This window comes from Asparagus officinalis, chromosome 8 (genome assembly GCF_001876935.1).
Source record: "Asparagus officinalis chromosome 8, Aspof.V1, whole genome shotgun sequence".
Classification (NCBI taxonomy): Eukaryota; Viridiplantae; Streptophyta; class Magnoliopsida; order Asparagales; family Asparagaceae; genus Asparagus; species Asparagus officinalis.
This window is the reverse complement of record NC_033801.1, coordinates 1,022,244-1,048,997: the sequence shown is the minus strand read 5'-3', so window position 1 is coordinate 1,048,997 and position 26,754 is coordinate 1,022,244. Positions and strand designations below refer to the sequence as shown.

Sequence of the window (26,754 nt, the reverse complement as noted above, 5' to 3'; positions counted from 1 at the left end):
GACCTGCCCGCTGACATCCTCAACTGCATACAGAAACGCCTCCCTCTCGATGACTACCTCCGCTTCCCCGCCGTCTGCACCTCCTGGCGTTCCGCGGCCGAACGCGTCGCCCACCAGCCTTTCGCGGACACGGAGTCCCCGTGGCTCTTCTCCCTCTGCCCTATAAACGAATCCAGAAGCGAGTTCGCCACCGCGGTCTCCATCTCCCCCGGCAGACGCCCACTGCCTCATGATCGAGTACGCCAGCTATCGCGGCCGCGACAACTCGGGGATCCACCTCGTCAACCCTTTCGACTCTTGGTCCCAACTCGGCCTCCTCCCTTCTTCGTCCACCCTATCCGAGGACCCCAGCGATCACCCCGCATGCTTTAGGATCGTCAGGATCGCCATGAACAGCACCGCTGCCGTCGCCATGTGGGGTTTAACCGGTAATTTTCTAGCTTATACACGGTTAGGAGTCGATCGCCGCTGGACCAATCTGGGGGATATTGTGGGCCGTGATAATTTTGAAGATGTGGCTGCCTACAGAGATGGCCTGTTCTACGCAGCGTACAGGTGCGCTAGGAGAATCATCGCCCTGGATTTCTCTTCGCCGACCGTCAGAGTGACCGACATGACGCTGAATCTCCCAGCTTACCAAGAAAGCAACGGATGGATAAGTTTCCAGCAAGCGCGGCTCGTCAATTCATCGTCCGGGCTTTTCCTGGTCCGGTGGAGGAATCTGATTAAGGCGGGAGAGAAGAAGAGGAGAGAGATTGACGTCTACAGACTGATGGACGATGATGCCGATGCCCCGAAGAGGTGGGCTCCCGTCGAATCCCTCGGCAGCTTCTCCTTCTTTCTCGGGACCAAAAGCCTGTCCGTTTCGTTGTCCACCGCCGACTCCCCAAGGCTGAGGAGCAACTGCATTTACATCCCTCATGACGCCAACAAGAGGCTACACCCCGAGGATTATTACTCCGCCCCTGTGGATTTGGACGAAGACGACGACGACTTCCGCACTCACCTGATGTACAATTTGGGAGATAAAAGTTGGGGGCGGTACTACTCGGATCATCCGCGTTCGTATTTTAACGGTTTCTGGATGACACCTCGCCTGCTATAGTTGATTTGCTTCCCGCCATTATTATTATTATTATTATTTTTTTTTTTGAAATTAAGTCACAATGATGATTTACAGTCCAACGTGTTACCCAAAGTTATTACGCTTATAAAGAAGGAAACGTTTATTTTTATCTTCTACATTAGTAATTTCTCTTTTCATTTGTATATGATTCTCTCTCTTTTTTTTAATGCTTTCTGTATCTCAATTCTTGTTTAATCAAACTTAGAATATAAAAGGATTATGTCCGCATGAATAGCTATAACATGCATCAAGTGCGATGCACGTGTTGCATGCTAGTAAATAAAAATGTGTATAAAATAGACAACTTAGTGGCGTCCTGTGACACCATTGGGCGCTATGTGGCTCCGCTACTCAAGTGCAATGATTCACGTAGCGTTTAACTATCAGCTACTAGATTCAAGATGGCTTTTAACATCATTAATTAACGTAGTAGACTTATTATGTCATTCTTTAGGATAATCCATTCAAAAATGATCTCGGGTTTTGGGTTTACAAAAGCTTGACATGATCAATCTTCAGTTGACAGCATCTGATATATGTGTCGAGAGACTCTCTCCATACATATTCTAACTACAGTTTTGAATTATGTTTTGTGTGACACAAAAATGTGTCCCAAAGTAAGGGAAAAAATGTATTACTAGTTACAATTTTTGTTGCAGTGGTAGGAGAAGACTGACAGTGAGCAGAAGCCTAGTACAAATCACTCTAGTGTATGACACAAGACTGCAGGATAAATAACAATCTCAAACATGGAGAAATTTAAAGAAAGTTTATCAATTTTCGACCCTTTGGACCTGAAGCAGCCGGAAATTTAGTATTAGTTGTAGTACATTATCTTAGTTAGTTACAAATCATATATAGAGACAAAACTGATTTCATTACTTCAGTTATATAAACATCAGATTTTTATTCAAGGACTGAACGCACTAATTGTTGGTGGACTTGGCATATTCTCGATCAATTGCTTGCCAGTAAACTCGAATAAGCTTGCAGGTGCTGCCCATCACTAACAATGGAAACATGCTTGTCCATATATCCATTGTTTTTAGTGAATTTTGTCAATCTTTGGTGAGGCAAATAGATACACTATTTTTTTTTTTCATTTTCCTTTTTCGCTTTATTTGAAGGATCAATCTAGAGATATGAAGCAAATAGATACCGTCAGTACTGTTTCTGCATTAGAGGTCGTCTCACTTGGAAGTTGAGGCATTGATATATTAGCCTTCAATAAGTTACATGTGTGTTCGTATATCATGACGAGGCGCTTTTTAACCTCATAATGTTATTGTTCATGAGCAAACGTTTTGGACTGGAATCCATAGTTCATCGTCGCACAACTCTTTTATCGGGTCGACCCGCCCGCACCCGTGATGGACCCGCTCCTCTAGTGGGCCGAGAAGGCCCACTGGTCCATGAGCACTGATTGCATATCTGATGGTAGAGTTCGCGTTGGACTTCTTTCCTTCGCTTCTTGCCTCCGGAGACCAAGCGATCAAAATTGACAACAATAGGATTTATTTAGTGCCAATACAAATCTGAATGCACTCCAAGGATTCTCAACAGGATTCAAGTTGACGAACACGTACTTGCGTGAGCGCTCCACCCTGCGTTTCTTTGTGGGGTCTCCTTTATCCACTGCATACACCCTTCTCTGGTTAGAATATTTTTTTCAGCACTATATACTGTCACTAAAACATAACTCAGCAATACATATATCATGACTAATAACCACATAATTTTGACCGGCACCTAAATAGTTTGGTTTACACAAGATCAAAGCCTTTACTCCAAATTCTTCGTGTCGGGAAATTGAAGCGACGATTACATGACACAAGGAACATGGAACTAACCTGAACCACATGATGAAACAGAACCCATCCGAACTATATTTCTTTACTAAAGAAATAAAAAATAAAACTGATTAGCAAGCTAGAATCTTCATCTCATTCTTATCTACGTATATGGAAAATGATCTCTAATATCAAAGTATATGTTACCTTCCTATCATCCTTTAAATTGTTTTCCAAAAATTTTTCCCTATATTCTGCACCAGAAAAGGATACCATGGAACATCAAAATCCACAAAAAAGCAAGGCATGCAAAGTTAAGCTTTCTTCTTAAAAAATGAAATAAAGGAATAAGGTGGTGCATATCACAAAAACATGTTTAAATCAGAAATCGATCTGCTGCAAAATGTAGCTGATAGCATACAAGTGTAGCTCCAACCTCTTCATGCACCGAACTATCTACTAAGACTTCTGAACTGATAAAAGCTCTTCTCCGTGTAGATGAACAGTATCGGGATCATATTTGAATATTAAAACAAGAATGAGAAAGGAAAAAATGGGGTTCTGAAGAGTATTAAAATAGCACACACTAATGAAATGGTACCATGCAGAACATAATAGGCTTCCTCCAAGGCTTACGGGTACAAAAACTGAACAATGGCATGATATATATGCACCAAGATTCAATACCACACAAAAAAGGGCCAAAAATTCATCATCTACAAGATAGTTTAGAGTCCGAGAAAAGCATATCCAAGAACAAAAGTACTGAGAACATGGACCTTTACTATGGTATGGAAAGGACATGATGTCACCACAGATAACAACTAAAACTATTGGAAGGAATTATTGACAGCATTACTTGGAAAGGAAAATGCCAGTTTTACGCTTTCAGAAAATCATAAAGAATGGACAAACCTTTGGCCTTCGATGCATGAGCTGAATTTCCATTGCTAACGTTTTTCCTCGTACTCTCACAAACAGAAAATGTTTGTCCTGAGTTGATGGCGTTATCACAACCAGTTGAGAGTGCAGGTGCAACAGTCATGATTCACTTTGTGAAGGTTCTTGAGACATTCCTCCCACTTGACATTGGTTTACCTGAATATCAAATCATTTCAAATTTAGTTCCAAAGACCTTTAGAAGGTTGCCATATCAGCAGATCTTGAAATTGCACAGGAAATACCCCACGAAAAGTTCTGGGTGGCTCAGGAGTCTGATTCACTCCATTTTGATCGGCGCTTATATTCACTGGAATTTCTTGAGAATTATAAAAGCTAAAAGAACTTCCTTCTAGGGTTTCTTTGTTCTCTTGGTTACCAAGCTTCTTTTGTTCTAAAGCGCCTTTGAGCATGTTTACCACAGAAGAAACGTTATCTACATTTGCAACTGGATGAGTGTTGAATGCTGATGTGGATGAAATGGACGGAGAGATAAATGGCTGTAGCTGATTGGCCGTCTCAGCCCCTGAGACATCATTGAAATTAATTGTGTGATTAAATCCTTGATTCACTCCATTTAGTTCTTGTACTGGAATGTACGGAACTTCTGGGATTGTCGGTGTCTGTCTGTCTGAAAATTTTGCATTGCAGCATATCTCCTCCTGTAGATAAATATTGATTCTTTTTCAAGTAAAGACATGTACAAAATGACTAATCCGGAAAAATGTAATATGTGAGATTAATTTCTTTTCACATAAATAGTCATGGTCATTGCTGGTTAAACCTGTGGAGCACAGGATAAGCAGCTGAATAGTCTGATGATAAGTTAAAACTCGATAATTAGTAATAAACTTTATATGACTAAGGTGCAACTCCTTGAACAACAGGATCTGGTTAACAGCTGTATCAACTTGATAGAATATTCCGCGACACACGTACATATCAGAGGAGCAAAGATTCAAATTCCTGTTTCAGAATTCTAATCCCTGTACCCTTGTTTTCAACCTTCATACCCCAATTAATTAGGTCATGTACATAGAAAATATCAGCACAGGTTCAAGAAATAATATAATAAAAGCCTGTAACTAAATATGGAATCCTTTTCTTTATGAGGATACCATGTATATAAGAGCACATTACCTTAGTTCTGAGGATCGGCTCCTAGTCATTGGTTGAGAGCTATGAAACCATGCCTGCATGAAGTGCACAAGGCATAATAACTCAGATATCTTTCTACAAGAGTAAAAAAATCAACCCTTACTTTAACCATATTTTTCTTGCAAAATTTTTTTTTTTGAAAAAATTCCTAACAAAAATTCCTAACAGACATTGAGATCCAAATCATAATGAATGTTTTTCTTCGCTATTCACAGAAATTATATTTATCAAACAATAATTCAAACACACCCAGATATAAGATAGCAAATGGCATTTTTTGTGATCCACCTATCATCTTTATGAAAGTATTGCCAGTATCTTCACAACTCTATAATGTAATGTAGTGAAACTCCCACACATTGTATAAAAAACAAGTATGTAAACAACATTTGTTTCTTCATGAATACTTAAATAAAATCAAGAACAAAAACATTGCCATCAGTGTGGATTAGAAAGTACAGCTATTGATGCAGTTCTTTTAAAACTGAGGTACTATTGCAATCACTAATCACCAATGTTACAGTAAAATAGAGAGTAACAATACTTTCTTACATAAAAGGCGGTGGAAAATTTGAGACACAAGATTACTTATATTCTAACATAAACAAAGATAAGAATGGCTAATATCAGGAGTAGCTGCATGCTATACATGATATTATAGTTCCATTAAATAAACAGCTCTTACCATCTTTCTGTTGAAGATCAAACTAATAGAGAGAAGATGGGGGAATAAAGAAAAGGAAATAAGAGCAAAAGCATCAGTTTCTTGCCTCTCCATTCATCAACCAGCTATTGAATAGTTCCTCACTATCTCCACGAAAGCTCTGTGTGATATTCCTGAACCCTAGCATCTCCATACTTGGCGCCGAAATCCCAACAGGATTCACCATCAAAGTGTTAGGAATCTTGACCCCAAGATTAGTTTATTTTGATGATAACAAATATTATATGTTGTGTGTATTATGTGCTAATATTTGTTTTGCAGTATCAGAGCTATATCAACAATTATATTCAAAGAGATACTCAAGACATAGATGAGTTCAAGGCAAAATGAAGCAAAGAAGAAGATATACTTTATTGTCTAAATGTAATTTTATATTTTCTTTGCTTAGAAATTTGTACAAGCCTTGATCACTCACACACATGCACACACATAGTGTTAGAACACACTAACACATGCTTAGTGTGTTGGTTAACAATAGAAATCCCCTATGTTAGCCATTAGAGTTTATAGATATTGAGTGAGTCTTAAAATATTTCATTTATACCCCATAACAATTAGAATCTGAAAAAACTCAAAAGATCAAAGTTATAGGTCTCTTCAAGAGCTTTCTAACAAATCTTAAATCACCTCATTCTGATATCGGATGAGAAAGTTACAGTTAAAATACTGAAAAGAAAAATTCCAGAATCTGAGTTTACAGTGTAGTCGACTACTATGCCTTGTAGTCGACTACTAAGCAATTTTCTGACTTCACAGAGTCTGTTTAGACTCAGTGTAGTCGACTACTATGACTTGTAGTCAACTACAGATGCAGTTTTTCCAGATTTTAGGTTTTAAATAAGTGACTGTTTATAGTCGTTTTGTGGACGTTAATTGGGTTTAAAATTATGTCATTTCAGAGGCTATAAATAGGTTTAAACATCATAAAACAACAACCAAGTTTTGCACTTATAAGATCACATATTGTGCAAATTAACTCTCCAAACTTTTAGTTTTTCAATCTGTTTTTCTATAAAAGAGAGTTTCTGATATTGCCTTTGTTCCTATCATTCTTAGAGCTTGTTTAGACAATATTCAGAGAGTTAAAAAGATTGATAAGCCACTATTATACATTCACATCTATATCAAGGCTTATAGGATTGGAATTGTACATTACTTCAAAGAAAGGTTCTCTCGGTTTATGAGAGGGGTTGATCTCTTGGTCTAGAGATCGGTGTGACGATTGGCATGGTCTTGTCAATTGGGTTTGCAATTTGTATGGTCTTGCAAATTGGTCAGCTTTGCTTTTGATTTTGTAAGATTTCAAAATTATAGTGGAAACTCTCAAACGGGATTTGCTTGGGGACTGGATGTACATCGGGGAGGTGGAACCAGTATACATGCTTGTGTTTGTGATGTTTATTTTCTGAGATTGCCATTCTTTCTTTGTAATTTATAATCTACTTTGCAAACTCACACTCTAGTGTTTAAGTGTAAAGCTTCTGCAGATTTTTATAAGAGCGCACTCTATTCTTAAGGGTCACGATCCTACACTTGGTATACATAAGCAAAACTAGGACCCTACACAAAGTCTTCAGAAACATCTCTCCACTAGAATTCCTAAGCAATTCAGAGAAACTTCTACCCCCTTCCATCTCCATAAAAGCTCTCTGTGTATCCCCCCTTCACTGATTTTGGCCTTGCAAATAAATGCCAGCTAAATTCTCCTCGTTTCAATTCCTATTCAAAACACCCAATCATCTTCTAACTGTACCCATGGGAAAATAACAAATCGGGTATTATTAATAACTACCAAAACAAAGTTCTATCAACAAATTTTCTATAAATCTTTATACCAAGTAACTCTATTCTTCCAATAGAGAAACTGAGCTGCCAGAGATTTGAGCTAATCTCCCAACTACAATCCAATCCAAGAAAAAAGAAATTCAACTGAAGCACTATCGAAAAACACCAATTTAATCGGCACCAGCAGAAGAATCAGATGCAAGAGGCCACCAAAACCCTAACTTTCAAGGCTCGAATAGAAGAAAACAATAAGTCCACTTTAATGATGCAATGTCCCAATTAATTATTGAACTAAGTTGCATTATAATATGATTATATCAAATAATATGATTATATCAAATAATATGATTATATCAACGCATCTTCTCCCAAGCATCTGTATAGATTCAAGTAAAACCCTTTTGTCTCTTCCTTTCCAACTATTTAGGTTTAAAATGGGGGAAGTAGTAATGAACTCTTTTATGGTCAAAAAAATTTGGGGGAGATCCATGAGAGATCATTATTATTATTAGAAAATTTTAGATTCAGTTGCAACTTATAATTGGCTAAGAATTCAAGAATTAAAGGGAGAGGTTTCAGTTACCTGAGATCACGAAAGCCATGAAAGAGACCTTCAATTGCCTTCATTTTCGTATTTTTAACTTAAAAAGTTGAAGTTAGTCCGTCGCTTATTCATATATGAAGGGGTAGGTTGGAAGTTTTACATAAAAGCCCCTCAAGTGTGTCTAATTACTTTCAGAAAAAATTATTGAGTGTGTTATAGAAATGCCACAGTTCTATTTTAAACATAAAAGATAAAACGGCTTTTATGTTTAGGATTATTGGATAACCTGCATTTTCATTCATATGTGGAATAAAATGAAAAACCTCAGGCTGGAGTTTAATAAACGAGGGTCTTTCATAGGCATCGACATTCTTTTCATGTGTTTTGAGTCTCTACATCCAATTGCTGTTCAGTTTTAACTACGCAACAGAAGTCCAGAAATAAGTGAACTGTGATTTTATGCACTTCATAATTTATTAAGCCAACCCTAAACCTAGTCGTAACCTTTTACTCTACACCTTAATCTAAACCCTAAACCCGCCCCCCCAACCCCAACCCCAACCCCAACAGTAACCCCCACGGTAACACTAACCCTTACCCCCATTGTCCTTTCTCCTATTTTACTCTCACCTTTTTGTCATCATCAAAAGGGAATGCTTTATTTTTCCTTTATCCCCCATTATTAGAAGACAATGACATGTGATCAATGCACATGTTGATCCTTGAATTAGCGTCCTTATGAAAAACTACATAAGCATCTGATGACTCAACTACAGCGGTCAGAAGGTTGGATATTTTGCTCCAGCAGGTGATAAGATCAAGGTCGTATCCTAAAAGTTAATATCCAGAATCAAAGCATGGTAAGATAGATTTGAATTAACCCCTTAAAACGTATGGACTCGGGGATCATGACACAGATAACTAGTAAATTCTTTACGACGACTTTATCGTCATAAAAATTTGTATGGAGGGTAAAGACTAAATTTTGCAGCTGGGAGTGCCCGACTGTCAACTCCGATAACTTGATTCTCGCATTCCTTTGCATATCATGATAGTTCTCTCTATAGGGTAAAAAAATTGAGTGTGCAATAATGTAACTCTTGTTCAAGTTCTTAAATTCGTACCAGCATAATTTATTTGATGTCTGGTCAAACTTAACGAAGCCCACTAAATAAACATCAAGACAACGAATGCGAAAAAAAGTTTGATACGTATTTTTGAAATGCAACATCACGGTGATAAAACAATATACCTGTCTGCTGAGCAGGGAGACCTTCATACCCTCGTCCGTCTCATCAGAATTAAGAAATTCCGAGTGGAGACGCAGACGAGTTCCCCGGATAAAATCCATGTACATTTCAGGGTCACTCTGGGATACATCCGGAGAGAGATAGTACTCGGGGACAACCTCCATTAGGGTTTGCGAGAAAGAGAGCGAGAGAGACTGAGATTAGAGCAAAATTGATTAGAAAATGATCGGATGAAGAAAATCGAGTGAGCTGTGAAACTTCGAAGCGAAGGAATGATTAATAACCTTCATCGTTCTAACCCTAATCCTAGTCGACAACGGATTTTGAAAACTTTGAATCGAAGGAATGATTAATAATCGATCTCAGCCATTGCCTCCCTCCCTCGCTCGTTCGCTCTCAGCTACTCCTGATATTACATATAGCATGCAGCGACTCCTGATATTAGCCATTCTTATCTTTGTTTATGTTAGAATATAAGTAATCTTGTGCCTCAAATTTTCCACCGCCTTTTATGTAAGAAAGTATTGTTACTCTCTATTTTACTGTTTAGCGTGACGATGTTATTTGCAATTGATTCCTATCTAAATTCTGTCTTTGAGAGTAAAAACCCAAAGCATCTGTAAGTTTGTTAATGAGTTGGTTGGTTGGTTGGGTAGCTTTTTTAATGCCCATTTGTTTCACTGTTCCATTCAGATTCCTGGCTACAGTTCTGGCTACAGTTCTGCCAATTCTGATCAGTGCCATCGTACTCGGCAAGCATCTAGGTGAGTGCAATCATGCCCATACTGTAGATAATTCGTTAATACCAAAAACCACTTGTATTTTTAATCATTCCTTCGATTCGAAGTTTACAAATCCGTCGCTGACTAGGGTTAGGGTTAGAACAATGGTTATTAATCCTTCCTTCGCTTTGAAGATCTTTTTCTAATTAATTTTGCTCTAATCTCAATCTTGCTCTCGCTCTCTCTCGCAAACCCTAATGGAGATCGTCCTCGAGTACGATCTCTCTCTGGATGTATCCCAGAGTGACCCTGAAGTGTACGGGAATTTTATCCGGGGAACTCGCATGCGTCTCCACTCGGAATTTCTTAATCCTGATGAGACGAACGAGGAGATGAAGGTCTCCCTGCTCAGCAAACAGGTAAATTGTTTTATCACTGTGATGTTGCATTTCGAAAACATGTATCGAACTTTTTTCCACATTCGTTGTCTTGATGTTTATCTAGTGGGCTTCGCTAAGTTCGACCAGACATCAAATAAATTATGCTGCTATGAATTTAGGAACCCGAACAAGACGCACATTATTACACACTTAACTTTTTTACCCTATAGAGAGAACTATCATGATATGCAAAGGTATGCGGGAATCAAGTTAACGGAGTTAACAGTCGGACACTTCCAGCTGCAAAATTTGGTCTTTGCCCTCCACACAAGTTCTTATGACGATAAAGTCATCGTAAAGAATTTACTAGTTATATGTGTCATGATCCCCGAGTCCATACGTTTTAAGGGGTTATTCAAATCTATCTTAGCATGTTTTGATTCTGGATATCAACTTTCAGAATATGACATTGATCTTATCACCAGCTGGAGCAAAATGTCCAAGCTTCTGACCGTTGTAGGTGAGCGATCAGATGTTTCTGTAGTTTTTAATAAGGAGGCTAAATCAAGGATCAGCATGTGTATTGATCACATGCCATTGCCTTCTAATAATGAGGGAAAAGGGAAAAATAAAGCATTCCCTTTTGATGATGATAAAAAAGTGAGAAGTAAAATAGGAGGAAGGACAAGGGAGCAAGGGTTACCTAATTTCCAAGATAGAATCTTCAAACATCGAGCCCTGGATCCAATGATCAAAGCCCCAAATAAACTTTTTCATACCTGATAAACGAATCTGAACACAAAACCCAAAAACTAAAGCAAAATTTAGGGATCGCGAATGAAATTTAAACCATCTGATCAACCCTAGTCAAATCCCTAAAACACCATCAAAATTGCTAAAATTGTGATATTCAATAGTAAGAGACATATAATCAGATCATGGATTCGTAAACCCTAGCTCCCCCTATTAGAAACCCTAATCCCAACCAATCATCATCATCCACAACCAAATTCCAATCCAAAACCCTAACACTAAGTCAAAATTCTAAGTATCTGAATCAAATTCAAACAAACTGATCAACACCAGCCAGATCCCTAAACACAACCGAAATCGCTAAAATTGAGCTCAAAATCTAGGGTTTCAATCCGACAAATCAAAAGATAACGAGATCAATTCGATACCTTGAAGCCTTTCAGCATAACCTCCTTCGGTTCGCTGGGATGGAATCCAGGGCCAAAATCTCGCCGTAATCGAGGGAGGAGGGATTTAGGAGAATCGAGGGGGGGAAATTAAAATAAGTTTCCCTGATATATACCCAAGTTGTCGGTATACTGTTTAGTTTAATAATTTGCATAACCATACAATTAGGGACTGTTTAGTTTAAAACAAAAGGTAACCAAATCAATATAACTCTAGTTATAAAAGAAACAAACAATTTGTAGCTTTAGTTGTAGTTATACCTGTAAATAACCAAAACGCCCATTAATGTACTTATGATGATGGAAGAAATGACAGGAGAATAATTATTATCGGAGCAAGTGGCTGGTCTGCAGCCGAAAATGATAGCATAGAGGTACAAGTCTGAAGAGAATAAATCTTAGAATTCTGATGTTGATATATCATGTTCCACCAAAAATGGGCCTTGCAGACCAAAGGGATTTTCATGTTACCACAAGTTGCCCAAGCTTATAATCATAAAACAAATCTTCTTTCAGCATCATCTTTGTCATTTTATTTATTTATTTTTATTTTTTGGGTGAGGAAATGATCATGGTCAAGGACGGCAATTCTAGTTTCACATCAGCAGAAATAGAATCCAAAGATATGATTAGACTTTCACTTCTAAGTCCTTTTCAAAAGATGCTAGCTTCTTAATGGCCCTTTTTTACCTTTGCTGAGAGAAAAGGGTGGAGTATTCTTTAATGGCTTTGCTTCCAGCTTCATAACCTGCTCCAAAATATCGACAGAAGTGTTATTAAAGGAGGAGGAATAACATGGCTGAAACAAGTCATAAGATTGATATTTCAAGAAACAACATGCTGTTAACACATTTTATGAACAAGAAATGTGTTATAGGGTTAGAAGATACTGACCAGAAACAAAACCCTCAACTTGCAATCTCTATTGTGTTTGTCAGAGATACTTCTACCAGTTTTCCAAAAACTACAAACATGTGTTAGCCTCCAACGTATAGAATGAACCTGAATCAGGACACCTATCACAGAGAAAAAATGAAAAAGATCCCATCTTTATCCATAATTTCAAGATTTAAACAGATGGGCAGTCTAGAATCTTAGATTCATGCTAATCTAAAAGGGGGAAAAATGACCTTTTTACCTTGTAGATTTGGCACGTGACCTTGAGTCTGCATTGAGTAACCACAATGATTGATCTCCAGCCAAGCTCAAACTTTTGATACATTCCGAATCTCAAACATATTGCAATTGACAAGGACCAAAATAGGTAGTTCTCCACTGGTTTGTAAATTAAACCAAATATATTGACTTGTAAAGTAAAGCAAAATGATCACATTCATAGGCAATTTGAAACACCACCAAACATTAAAATATACATGTAGATGAAAGAAATGAACCGTAAATCCATGATAAAAGCACAATCTATCTAAAGGGCTTTCGCTTCCCTCTGAGTTTCACCAACAGTGAGGAGATTATTGCGGTGCTTCTGAACTATTACCAGTTGAACTAACGGGTAAATTCAGGATTCATGCGTGAATATAGTCTCACATCGGGTAGGATAAGAAATATTTACAAGTTCAAGTAGAACTTGGGGCCAATACCTAGTAGCTATAAGCCTATAACTTTGAGGGTGATAAATGTTGATAAATAATTTGACGGATAATAGGCCTTATTCAAGGAAGAAGTGAGCAGGGTTATCTATGGTCTTTCATATGTGCCCATAAATACAGACCTACGTAAAGCAAAACGAACTTTTATAGGTGTACATAACAAAGCTGAAAAGCTCTTAAGATATACTGAAGAAATACCTCCTAAACGCTCAAAATGCTTCTCCTTTTCAATCATCATCCAACTTTGTTAGTATAGCACCAGTACAACATATAATGAATAAATATCTCACTAAAACTTAAGATTGCTCCTCCTATTCAATCACCATCCAAATTTGTTAGTACAACACAAGTAATATCAACAAATACTAGATAGTATTAAGTGCAAATACAAAAATGTAAAGCAATTAAACAAACAACTTGGAAACAATATCTGATACAACAGATAAATCTCAGTATCCTAAGCATATATATATACATATCCATTGCTCTTATGCACGCAATTAACCAATCCCTACTAATATTACATTAGCAGATGCTCTTACATTATGAACAAATAATTTTAAAAAATAGTGTAACATAATAGGGCACAAAAAATGGTTTAACACAAACAACAGTCCTGTCGGATTTACAACCCTTTTTACTGCCTTCAACTCATCCATCATTGGTTTGTCTATTTGAGCGAAAGAAAAATAATAGCAATGGTAATCGACTGCTGTAAATATAAAGATTTGACTCGAAGCAGACAGTCTAGACACAAGAATGAACTATAATAAGTTAATACTAATAAAAAATATTCTATAAAATGAAATTTTCATATCGATGTATAATAGGGCTACAAGTCTGGGGGTATCTACATAAACAGAGAATTTGATGGATATCCAGTAGAGGTACGAACCCCTTTCTACCGGTAACCCTCCCGTGCACGAACTCAAGGGGAGGTTGTTTCCAATTATACTCAGTTTTGCAAACATAGTTCGACCAGAAGTGGGTAGCTGGATGCATTTGTGTGTTGGCGGTGCAGGGTGCATATGAGTGTTGGGTGGGTGTAGGGTGTATCTGTGTTAGTGGGGTGCAAGCGGGTAGGTGGGCGCATGTGCAAAGAATGTAACTGCAACCTTAACCCTAAACTAATGCTCCCCTAATCAAATCCCAACTTCTCAATAACCACGCATTTACTCTAACCCTATCCATAAGGCTTTATTAAGCCAACCCTAAACCTAGCCGTAACCTTTTACCCTAGACCTTAATCTAAACCCTAAACCCTCCCCCAACCCCAACCCCAACAGTAACACTTAACTGCAACCTTAACCCTAAACTAATGCTCTCCTAATCAAACCCCAACTTCTCAATAACCACGCATTTACCCTAACCCTATCCATAAGGCTTTATTAAGCCAACCATAAACCTAGTCGTAACCTTTTACCCTAAGCCTTAATCGAAACCCTAAACCCTCACCCCTCAACCCCAACCGCAACCCCAACAGTAACACTTAACGGCAACCTTAACCCTAAACTAATGCTCTCCTAATCAAACCTCAACTTCTCAATAACCACGCATTTACCCTAACCCTATCCATAAGGCTTTATTAAGCCAACCATAAACCTAGTCGTAACCTTTTACCCTAAGCCTTAATCGATCTAAACCCTAACCCCCAACCCCAACCCTAATAGTAACCCCGACAGTAACACTAACCCTTACCCCCATTGCCCTTCCTCCTATTTTACTCTCACCTTTTTGTCATCATCAAAAGGGAATGCTTTATTTTTCCCTTATCCCCCATTATTAGAAGGCAATGACATGTGATCAATGCACATGTTGATCCTTGAATTAGCGTCCTTATCAAAAACTACATAAGCATCTGATGACTCAACTACAGCGATCAGAAGGTTTGATATTTTGCTCCAGCAGGTGATAAGATCAAGGTCGTATCCTAAAAGTTAATATCCAGAATCAAAGCATGATATTTTGCTCCAGCAGGTGATAAGATCAAGGTCGTATCCTAAAAGTTAATATCCAGAATCAAAGCATGGTAAGATAGATTTGAATTAACCCCTTAAAACGTATGGACTCGGGGATCATGACACAGATAACTAGTAAATTCTTTACGGCGACTTTATCGTCATAAAAATTTGTATGGAGGGCAAAGACTAAATTTTGCAGCTGGGAGTGCCCGACTGTCAACTCCGTTAACTTGATTCTCGCATACCTTTGCATATCATGATAGTTCTCTCTATAGGGTAAAAAAGTTGAGTGTGCAATAATGTAACTCTTGTTCAAGTTCTTAAATTCGTACCAGCATAATTTATTTGATGTCTGGTCAAACTTAACGAAGCCCACTAGATAAACATCAAGACAACGAATGCGAAAAAAAGTTTGATACGTATTTTTGAAATGCAACATCACGGTGATAAAACAATATACCTGTCTGCTGAGCAGGGAGACCTTCATACCCTCGTCCGTCTCATCAGAATTAAGAAATTCCGAGTGGAGACGCAGACGAGTTCCCCGGATAAAATCCACGTACACTTCAGGGTCACTCTGGGATACATCCGGAGAGAGATGGTACTCGGGGACAACCTCCATTAGGGTTTGCGAGAAAGAGAGCGAGAGAGAGATTGAGATTAGAGCAAAATTGATTGGAAAAAGATCGGATAAAGAAAATCGAGTGAGCTGTGAAACTTCGAAGCGAAGGAATGATTAATAACCTTCATCGTTCTAACCCTAATCCTAGTCGACAACGGATTTTGAAAACTTTGAATCGAATGAATGATTAATAATCGATCTCAGCCATTGCCTCCCTCCCTCGCTCGTTCGCTCTCAGCTACTCCTGATATTACATATAGCATGCAGCGACTCCTGATCTTAGCCATTCTTATCTTTGTTTATGTTAGAATATAAGTAATCTTGTGCCTCAAATTTTCCACCGCCTTTTATGTAAGAAAGTATTGTTACTCTCTATTTTACTGTTTAGCGTGACGATGTTATTTGCAATTGATTCCTATCTAAATTCTGTCTTTGAGAGTAAAAACCCAAAGCATCTGTAAGTTTGTTAATGAGTTGGTTGGTTGGTTGGGTAGCTTTTTTAATGCCCATTTGTTTCACTGTTCCATTCAGATTCCTGGCTACAGTTCTGGCTACAGTTCTGCCAATTCTGATCAGTGCCATCGTACTCGGAAAGCATCTAGGTGAATGCAATCATGCCCATACTGTAGATAATTCGTTAATACCATAAACCACTTGTATTTTTAATCATTCCTTCGATTCGAAGTTTACAAATCCGTCGCTGACTAGGGTTAGGGTTAGAACAATGGTTATTAATCCTTCCTTCGCTTTGAAGATCTTTTTCTAATTAATTTTGCTCTAATCTCAATCTTGCTCCCGCTCTCTCTCGCAAACCCTAATGGAGATCGTCCTCGAGTACGATCTCTCTCTGGATGTATCCCAGAGAGACCCTGAAGTGTACGGGAATTTTATCAGGGGAACTCGCATGCGTCTCCACTCGGAATTTCTTAATCCTGATGAGACGAACGAGGAGATAAAGGTCTCCCTGCTCAGCAAACAGGTAAATTGTTTTATCACTGTGATGTTGCATTTCGAAAACATGTATCGAACTTTTTTCCGCATTCGTTGTCTTGATGTTTATCTAGTGGGTTTCGCTAAGTTCAACCAGACATCAAATAAATTATGCTGGTATGAATTTAGGAACCCGAACAAGACGCACATTATTACACATTTAACTTTTTTACCCTGTAGAGAGAACTATCATGATATGCAAAGGTATGCGAGAATCAATTTAACGGAGTTGACAGTCGGACACTTCCAGCTGTAAAATTTGGTCTTTGCCCTCCACACAAGTTCTTATGACGATAAAGTCATCGTAAAGAATTTACTAGTTATATGTGTCATGGTCCCCGAGTCCATACGTTTTAAGGGGTTATTCAAATCTATCTTAGCATGTTTTGATTCTGGATATCAACTTTCAGAATATGACATTGATCTTATCACCAGCTGGAGCAAAATGTCCAAGCTTCTGACCGTTGTAGGTGAGCGATCAGATGTTTCTGTAGTTTTTAATAATGAGGCTAAATCAAGGATCAGCATGTGTATTGATCACATGCCATTGCCTTCTAATAATGAGGGAAAAGGAAAAAATAAAGCATTCCCTTTTGATGATGATAAAAAAGTGAGAAGTAAAATAGGAGGAAGGACAAGGGAGCAAGGGTTACCTAATTTCCAAGATAGAATCTTCAAACATCGAGCCCTGGATCCAATGATCAAAGCCCCAAATAAACTTTTTCATACCTGATAAACGAATCTGAACACAAAACCCAAAAACTAAAGCAAAATTTAGGGATCGCGAATGAAATTTAAACCATCTGATCAACCCTAGTCAAATCCCTAAAACACCATCAAAATTGCTAAAATTGTGATATTCAATAGTAAGAGACATATAATCAGATCATGGATTCGTAAACCCTAGCTCCCCCTATTAGAAACCCTAATCCCAACCAATCATCATCATCCACAACCAAATTCCAATCCAAAACCCTAACACTAAGTCAAAATTCTAAGTATCTGAATCAAATTCAAACAAACTGATCAACACCAGCCAGATCCCTAAACACAACCGAAATCGCTAAAATTGAGCTCAAAATCTAGGGTTTCAATCCGACAAATCAAAAGATAACGAGATCAATTCGATACCTTGAAGCCTTTCAGCATAACCTCCTTCGGTTCGCTGGGATGGAATCCAGGGCCAAAATCTCGCCGTAATCGAGGGAGGAGGGATTTAGGAGAATCGAGGGGGGGAAATTAAAATAAGTTTCCCTGATATATACCCAAGTTGTCGGTATACTGTTTAGTTTAATAATTTGCATAACCATACAATTAGGGACTGTTTAGTTTAAAACAAAAGGTAACCAAATCAATATAACTCTAGTTATAAAAGAAACAAACAATTTGTAGCTTTAGTTGTAGTTATACCTGTAAATAACCAAAACGCCCATTAATGTACTTATGATGATGGAAGAAATGACAGGAGAATAATTATTATCGGAGCAAGTGGCTGGTCTGCAGCCGAAAATGATAGCATAGAGGTACAAGTCTGAAGAGAATAAATCTTAGAATTCTGATGTTGATATATCATGTTCCACCAAAAATGGGCCTTGCAGACCAAAGGGATTTTCATGTTACCACAAGTTGCCCAAGCTTATAATCATAAAACAAATCTTCTTTCAGCATCATCTTTGTCATTTTATTTATTTATTTTTATTTTTTGGGTGAGGAAATGATCATGGTCAAGGACGGCAATTCTAGTTTCACATCAGCAGAAATAGAATCCAAATATATGATTAGACTTTCACTTCTAAGTCCTTTTCAAAAGATGATAGCTTCTTAATGGCCCTTTTTTACCTTTGCTGAGAAAAAAAGGGTGGAGTATTCTTTAATGGCTTTGCTTCCAGCTTCATAACCTGCTCCAAAATATCGACAGAAGTGTTATTAAAGGAGGAATAACATGGCTGAAACAAGTCATACGATTGATATTTCAAGAATCAACATGCTGTTGTTAACACATTTTATGAACAAGAAATGTGTTATAGGGTTAGAAGATACTGACCAGAAACAAAACCCTCAACTTGCAATCTCTATTGTGTTTGTCAGAGAGATACTTCTACCAGTTTTCCAAAAACTACAAACATGTGTTAGCCTCCAACGTATAGAATGAACCTGAATCAGGACACCTATCACAGAGAAAAAATGAAAAAGATCCCATCTTTATCCATAATTTCAAGATTTAAACAGATGGGCAGTCTAGAATCTAAGATTCATGCTAATCTAAAAGGGGAAAAATGACCTTTTTACCTTGTAGATTTGGCACGTGACCTTGAGTCTGCATTGAGTAACCACAATGATTGATCTCCAGCCAAGCTCAAACTTTTGATACATTCCGAATCTCAAACATATTGCAATTGACAAGGACCAAAATAGGTAGTTCTCCACTGGTTTGTAAATTAAACCAAATATATTGACTTGTAAAGTAAAGCAAAATGATCACATTCATAGGCAATTTGAAACACCACCAAACATTAAAATATACATGTAGATGAAAGAAATGAACCGTAAATCCATGATAAAAGCACAATCTATCTAAAGGGCTTTCGCTTCCCTCTGAGTTTCACCAACAGTGAGGAGATTATTGCGGTGCTTCTGAACTATTACCAGTTGAACTAACGGGTAAATTCAGGATTCATGCGTGAATATAGTCTCACATCGGGTAGGATAAGAAATATTTACAAGTTCAAGTAGAACTTGGGGCCAATACCTAGTAGCTATAAGCCTATAACTTTGAGGGTGATAAATGTTGATAAATAATTTGACGGATAATAGGCCTTATTCAAGGAAGAAGTGAGCAGGGTTATCTATGGTCTTTCATATGTGCCCATAAATACAGACCTACGTAAAGCAAAACGAACTTTTATAGGTGTACATAACAAAGCTGAAAAGCTCTTAAGATATACTGAAGAAATACCTCCTAAACGCTCAAAATGCTTCTCCTTTTCAATCATCATCCAACTTTGTTAGTATAGCACCAGTACAACATATAATGAATAAATATCTCACTAAAACTTAAGATTGCTCCTCCTATTCAATCACCATCCAAATTTGTTAGTACAACACAAGTAATATCAACAAATACTAGATAGTATTAAGTGCAAATACAAAAATGTAAAGCAATTAAACAAACAACTTGGAAACAATATCTGATACAACAGATAAATCTCAGTATCCTAAGCATATATATATACATATCCATTGCTCTTATGCACGCAATTAACCAATCCCTACTAATATTACATTAGCAGATGCTCTTACATTATGAACAAATAATTTTAAAAAATAGTGTAACATAATAGGGCACAAAAAATGGTTTAACACAAACAACAGTCCTGTCGGATTTACAACCCTTTTTACTGCCTTCAACTCATCCATCATTGGTTTGTCTATTTGAGCGAAAGAAAAATAATAGCAATGGTAATCGACTGCTGTAAATATAAAGATTTGACTCGAAGCAGACAGTCTAGACACAAGAATGAACTATAATAAGTTAATACTAATAAAAAATATTCTATAAAATGAAATTTTCATATCGATGTATAATAGGGCTACAAGTCTGGGGGTATCTACATAAACAGAGAATTTGATGGATATCCAGTAGAGGTACGAACCCCTTTCTACCGGTAACCCTCCCGTGCACGAACTCAAGGGGAGGTTGTTTCCAATTATACTCAGTTTTGCAAACATAGTTCGACCAGAAGTGGGTAGCTGGATGCATTTGTGTGTTGGCGGTGCAGGGTGCATATGAGTGTTGGGTGGGTGTAGGGTGTATCTGTGTTAGTGGGGTGCAAGCGGGTAGGTGGGCGCATGTGCAAAGAATGTAACTGCAACCTTAACCCTAAACTAATGCTCCCCTAATCAAATCCCAACTTCTCAATAACCACGCATTTACTCTAACCCTATCCATAAGGCTTTATTAAGCCAACCCTAAACCTAGCCGTAACCTTTTACCCTAGACCTTAATCTAAACCCTAAACCCTCCCCCAACCCCAACCCCAACAGTAACACTTAACTGCAACCTTAACCCTAAACTAATGCTCTCCTAATCAAACCCCAACTTCTCAATAACCACGCATTTACCCTAACCCTATCCATAAGGCTTTATTAAGCCAACCATAAACCTAGTCGTAACCTTTTACCCTAAGCCTTAATCGAAACCCTAAACCCTCCCCCCTCAACCCCAACCGCAACCCCAACAGTAACACTTAACCCTAAACTAATGCTCTCCTAATCAAACCTCAACTTCTCAATAACCACGCATTTACCCTAACCCTATCCATAAGGCTTTATTAAGCCAACCCTAAACCTAGTCGTAACCTTTTACCCTACACCTTAATCTAAACCCTAACCCCCAACCCCAACCCTAATAGTAACCCCGACAGTAACACTAACCCTTACCCCCATTGCCCTTCCTCCTATTTTACTCTCACCTTTTTGTCATCATCAAAAGGGAATGCTTTATTTTTCCCTTATCCCCCATTATTAGAAGGCAATGACATGTGATCAATGCACATGTTGATCCTTGATTTAGCGTCCTTATCAAAAACTACATAAGCATCTGATGACTCAATATAATCAGATCATGGATTCGTAAACCCTAGCTCCCCCTATTAGAAACCCTAATCCCAACCAATCATCATCATCCACAACCAAATTCCAATCCAAAACCCTAACACTAAGTCAAAATTCTAAGTATCTGAATCAAATTCAAACAAACTGATCAACACCAGCCAGACACAACCGAAATCGCTAAAATTGAGCTCAAAATCTAGGGTTTCAATCCGACAAATCAAAAGATAACGAGATCAATTCGATACCTTGAAGCCTTTCAGCATAACCTCCTTCGGTTCGCTGGGATGGAATCCAGGGCCAAAATCTCGCCGTAATCGAGGGAGGAGGGATTTAGGAGAATCGAGGGGGGGAAATTAAAATAAGTTTCCCTGATATATACCCAAGTTGTCGGTATACTGTTTAGTTTAATAATTTGCATAACCATACAATTAGGGACTGTTTAGTTTAAAACAAAAGGTAACCAAATCAATATAACTCTAGCTATAAAAGAAACAAACAATTTGTAGCTTTAGTTGTAGTTATACCTGTAAATAACCAAAACGCCCATTAATGTACTTATGATGATGGAAGAAATGACAGGAGAATAATTATTATCGGAGCAAGTGGCTGGTCTGCAGCCGAAAATGATAGCATAGAGGTACAAGTCTGAAGAGAATAAATCTTAGAATTCTGATGTTGATATATCATGTTCCACCAAAAATGGGCCTTGCAGACCAAAGGGATTTTCATGTTACCACAAGTTGCCCAAGCTTATAATCATAAAACAAATCTTCTTTCAGCATCATCTTTGTCATTTTATTTATTTATTTTTATTTTTTGGGTGAGGAAATGATCATGGTCAAGGACGGCAATTCTAGTTTCACATCAGCAGAAATAGAATCCAAAGATATGATTAGACTTTCACTTCTAAGTCCTTTTCAAAAGATGATAGCTTCTTAATGGCCCTTTTTTACCTTTGCTGAGAGAAAAGGGTGGAGTATTCTTTAATGGCTTTGCTTCCAGCTTCATAACCTGCTCCAAAATATCGACAGAAGTGTTATTAAAGGAGGAGGAATAACATGGCTGAAACAAGTCATACGATTGATATTTCAAGAATCAACATGCTGTTGTTAACACATTTTATGAACAAGAAATGTGTTATAGGGTTAGAAGATACTGACCAGAAACAAAACCCTCAACTTGCAATCTCTATTGTGTTTGTCAGAGAGATACTTCTACCAGTTTTCCAAAAACTACAAACATGTGTTAGCCTCCAACGTATAGAATGAACCTGAATCAGGACACCTATCACAGAGAAAAAATGAAAAAGATCCCATCTTTATCCATAATTTCAAGATTTAAACAGATGGGCAGTCTAGAATCTAAGATTCATGCTAATCTAAAAGGGGAAAAATGACCTTTTTACCTTGTAGATTTGGCACGTGACCTTGAGTCTGCATTGAGTAACCACAATGATTGATCTCCAGCCAAGCTCAAACTTTTGATACATTCCGAATCTCAAACATATTGCAATTGACAAGGACCAAAATAGGTAGTTCTCCACTGGTTTGTAAATTAAACCAAATATATTGACTTGTAAAGTAAAGCAAAATGATCACATTCATAGGCAATTTGAAACACCACCAAACATTAAAATATACATGTAGATGAAAGAAATGAACCGTAAATCCATGATAAAAGCACAATCTATCTAAAGGGCTTTCGCTTCCCTCTGAGTTTCACCAACAGTGAGGAGATTATTGCGGTGCTTCTGAACTATTACCAGTTGAACTAACGGGTAAATTCAGGATTCATGCGTGAATATAGTCTCACATCGGGTAGGATAAGAAATATTTACAAGTTCAAGTAGAACTTGGGGCCAATACCTAGTAGCTATAAGCCTATAACTTTGAGGGTGATAAATGTTGATAAATAATTTGACGGATAATAGGCCTTATTCAAGGAAGAAGTGAGCAGGGTTATCTATGGTCTTTCATATGTGCCCATAAATACAGACCTACGTAAAGCAAAACGAACTTTTATAGGTGTACATAACAAAGCTGAAAAGCTCTTAAGATATACTGAAGAAATACCTCCTAAACGCTCAAAATGCTTCTCCTTTTCAATCATCATCCAACTTTGTTAGTATAGCACCAGTACAACATATAATGAATAAATATCTCACTAAAACTTAAGATTGCTCCTCCTATTCAATCACCATCCAAATTTGTTAGTACAACACAAGTAATATCAACAAATACTAGATAGTATTAAGTGCAAATACAAAAATGTAAAGCAATTAAACAAACAACTTGGAAACAATATCTGATACAACAGATAAATCTCAGTATCCTAAGCATATATATATACATATCCATTGCTCTTATGCACACAATTAACCAATCCCTACTAATATTACATTAGCTGATGCTCTTACATTATGAACAAATAATTTTAAAAAATAATGTAACATAATAGGGCACAAAAAATGGTTTAACACAAACAACAGTCCTGTCGGATTTACAACCCTTTTTACTGCCTTCAACTCATCCATCATTGGTTTGTCTATTTGAGCGAAAGAAAAATAATAGCAATGGTAATCGACTGCTGTAAATATAAAGATTTGACTCGAAGCAGACAGTCTAGACACAAGAATGAACTATAATAAGTTAATACTAATAAAAAATATTCTATAAAATGAAATTTTCATATCGATGTATAATAGGGCTACAAGTCTGGGGGTATCTACATAAACAGAGAATTTGATGGATATCCAGTAGAGGTACGAACCCCTTTCTACCGGTAACCCTCCCGTGCACGAACTCAAGGGGAGGTTGTTTCCAATTATACTCAGTTTTGCAAACATAGTTCGACCAGAAGTGGGTAGCTGGATGCATTTGTGTGTTGGCGGTGTAGGGTGCATATGAGTGTTGGGTGGGTGTAGGGTGTATCTGTGTTAGTGGGGTGCAAGCGGGTAGGTGGGCACATGTGCAAAGAATGTAACTGCAACCTTAACCCTAAACTAATGCACCCCTAATCAAACCTCAACTTCTCAATAACCACGCATTTACTCTAACCCTATCCATAAGGCTTTATTAAGCCAACCCTAAACCTAGCCGTAACCTTTTACCCTAGACCTTAATCTAAACCCTAAACCCTCCCCCAACCCCAACCCCAACAGTAACACTTAACTGCAACCTTAACCCTAAACTAATGCTCTCCTAATCAAACCCCAACTTCTCAATAACCACGCATTTACCCTAACCCTATCCATAAGGCTTTATTAAGCCAACCATAAACCTAGTCGTAACCTTTTACCCTAAGCCTTAATCGAAACCCTAAACCCTCCCCACTCAACCCCAACCGCAACCCCAACAGTAACACTTAACGGCAACCTTAACCCTAAACTAATGCTCTCCTAATCAAACCTCAACTTCTCAATAACCACGCATTTACCCTAACCTTATCCATAAGGCTTTATTAAGCCAACCCTAAACCTAGCCGTAACCTTTTACCCTAAGCCTTAATCTAAACCCTAAACCCTCCCCACTCAACCCCAACCGCAACCCCAACAGTAACACTTAACCCTAAACTAATGCTCTCCTAATCAAACCTCAACTTCTCAATAACCACGCATTTACCCTAACCCTATCCATAAGGCTTTATTAAGCCAACCCTAAACCTAGTCGTAACCTTTTACCCTACACCTTAATCTAAACCCTAACCCCCCCCCAACCCCAACCCCAACAGTAACCCCCACGGTAACACTAACCCTTACCCCCATTGCCCTTCCTCCTATTTTACTCTCACCTTTTTGTCATCATCAAAAGGGAATGCTTTATTTTTCCCTTATCTCCCATTATTAGAAGACAATGATATGTGATCAATGCACATGTTGATCCTTGAATTAGCGTCCTTATCAAAAACTACATAAGCATCTGATGACTCAACTACAGCGATCAGAAGGTTGGATATTTTGCTCCAGCAGGTGATAAGATCAAGGTCGTATCCTAAAAGTTAATATCCAGAATCAAAGCATGGTAAGATAGATTTGAATTAACCCCTTAAAACGTATGGACTCAGGGATCATGACACAGATAACTAGTAAATTCTTTACGGCGACTTTATCGTCATAAAAATTTGTATGGAGGACAAAGACTAAATTTTACAGCTGGGAGTGCCCGACTGTCAACTCCGTTAACTTGATTCTCGCATACCTTTGCATATCATGATAGTTCTCTCTATAGGGTAAAAAAGTTGAGTGTGCAATAATGTAACTCTTGTTCAAGTTCTTAAATTCGTACCAGCATAATTTATTTGATGTCTGGTCAAACTTAACGAAGCCCACTAGATAAACATCAAGACAACGAATGCGAAAAAAAGTTTGATACGTATTTTTGAAATGCAACATCACGGTGATAAAACAATATACCTGTCTGCTGAGCAGGGAGACCTTCATACCCTCGTCCGTCTCATCAGAATTAAGAAATTCCGAGTGGAGACGCAGACGAGTTCCCCGGATAAAATCCACGTACACTTCAGGGTCACTCTGGGATACATCCGGAGAGAGATAGTACTCGGGGACAACCTCCATTAGGGTTTGCGAGAAAGAGAGCGAGAGAGAGATTGAGATTAGAGCAAAATTGATTGGAAAAAGATCGGATGAAGAAAATCGAGTGAGTTGTGAAACTTCGAAGCGAAGGAATGATTAATAACCTTCATCGTTCTAACCCTAATCCTAGTCGACAACGGATTTTGAAAACTTTGAATCGAAGGAATGACTAATAATCGATCTCAGCCATTGCCTCCCTCCCTCGCTCGTTCGCTCTCAGCTACTCCTGATATTACATATAGCATGCAGCGACTCCTGATCTTAGCCATTCTTATCTTTGTTTATGTTAGAATATAAGTAATCTTGTGCCTCAAATTTTCCACCGCCTTTTATGTAAGAAAGTATTGTTACTCTCTATTTTACTGTTTAGCGTGACGATGTTATTTGCAATTGATTCCTATCTAAATTCTGTCTTTGAGAGTAAAAACCCAAAGCATCTGTAAGTTTGTTAATGAGTTGGTTGGTTGGTTGGGTAGCTTTTTTAATGCCCATTTGTTTCACTGTTCCATTCAGATTCCTGGCTACAGTTCTGGCTACAGTTCTGCCAATTCTGATCAGTGCCATCGTACTCGGCAAGCATCTAGGTGAGTGCAATCATGCCCATACTGTAGATAATTCGTTAATACCAAAAACCACTTGTATTTTTAATCATTCCTTCGATTCGAAGTTTACAAATCCGTCGCTGACTAGGGTTAGGGTTAGAACAATGGTTATTAATCCTTCCTTCGCTTTGAAGATCTTTTTCTAATTAA

At 37.9% G+C, this 26,754-nt stretch overlaps 1 pseudogene; it reads right to left on the bottom strand.

Moving 5' to 3' along the window:
• Positions 1,922–24,922, bottom strand: LOC109819412 (annotated as a pseudogene).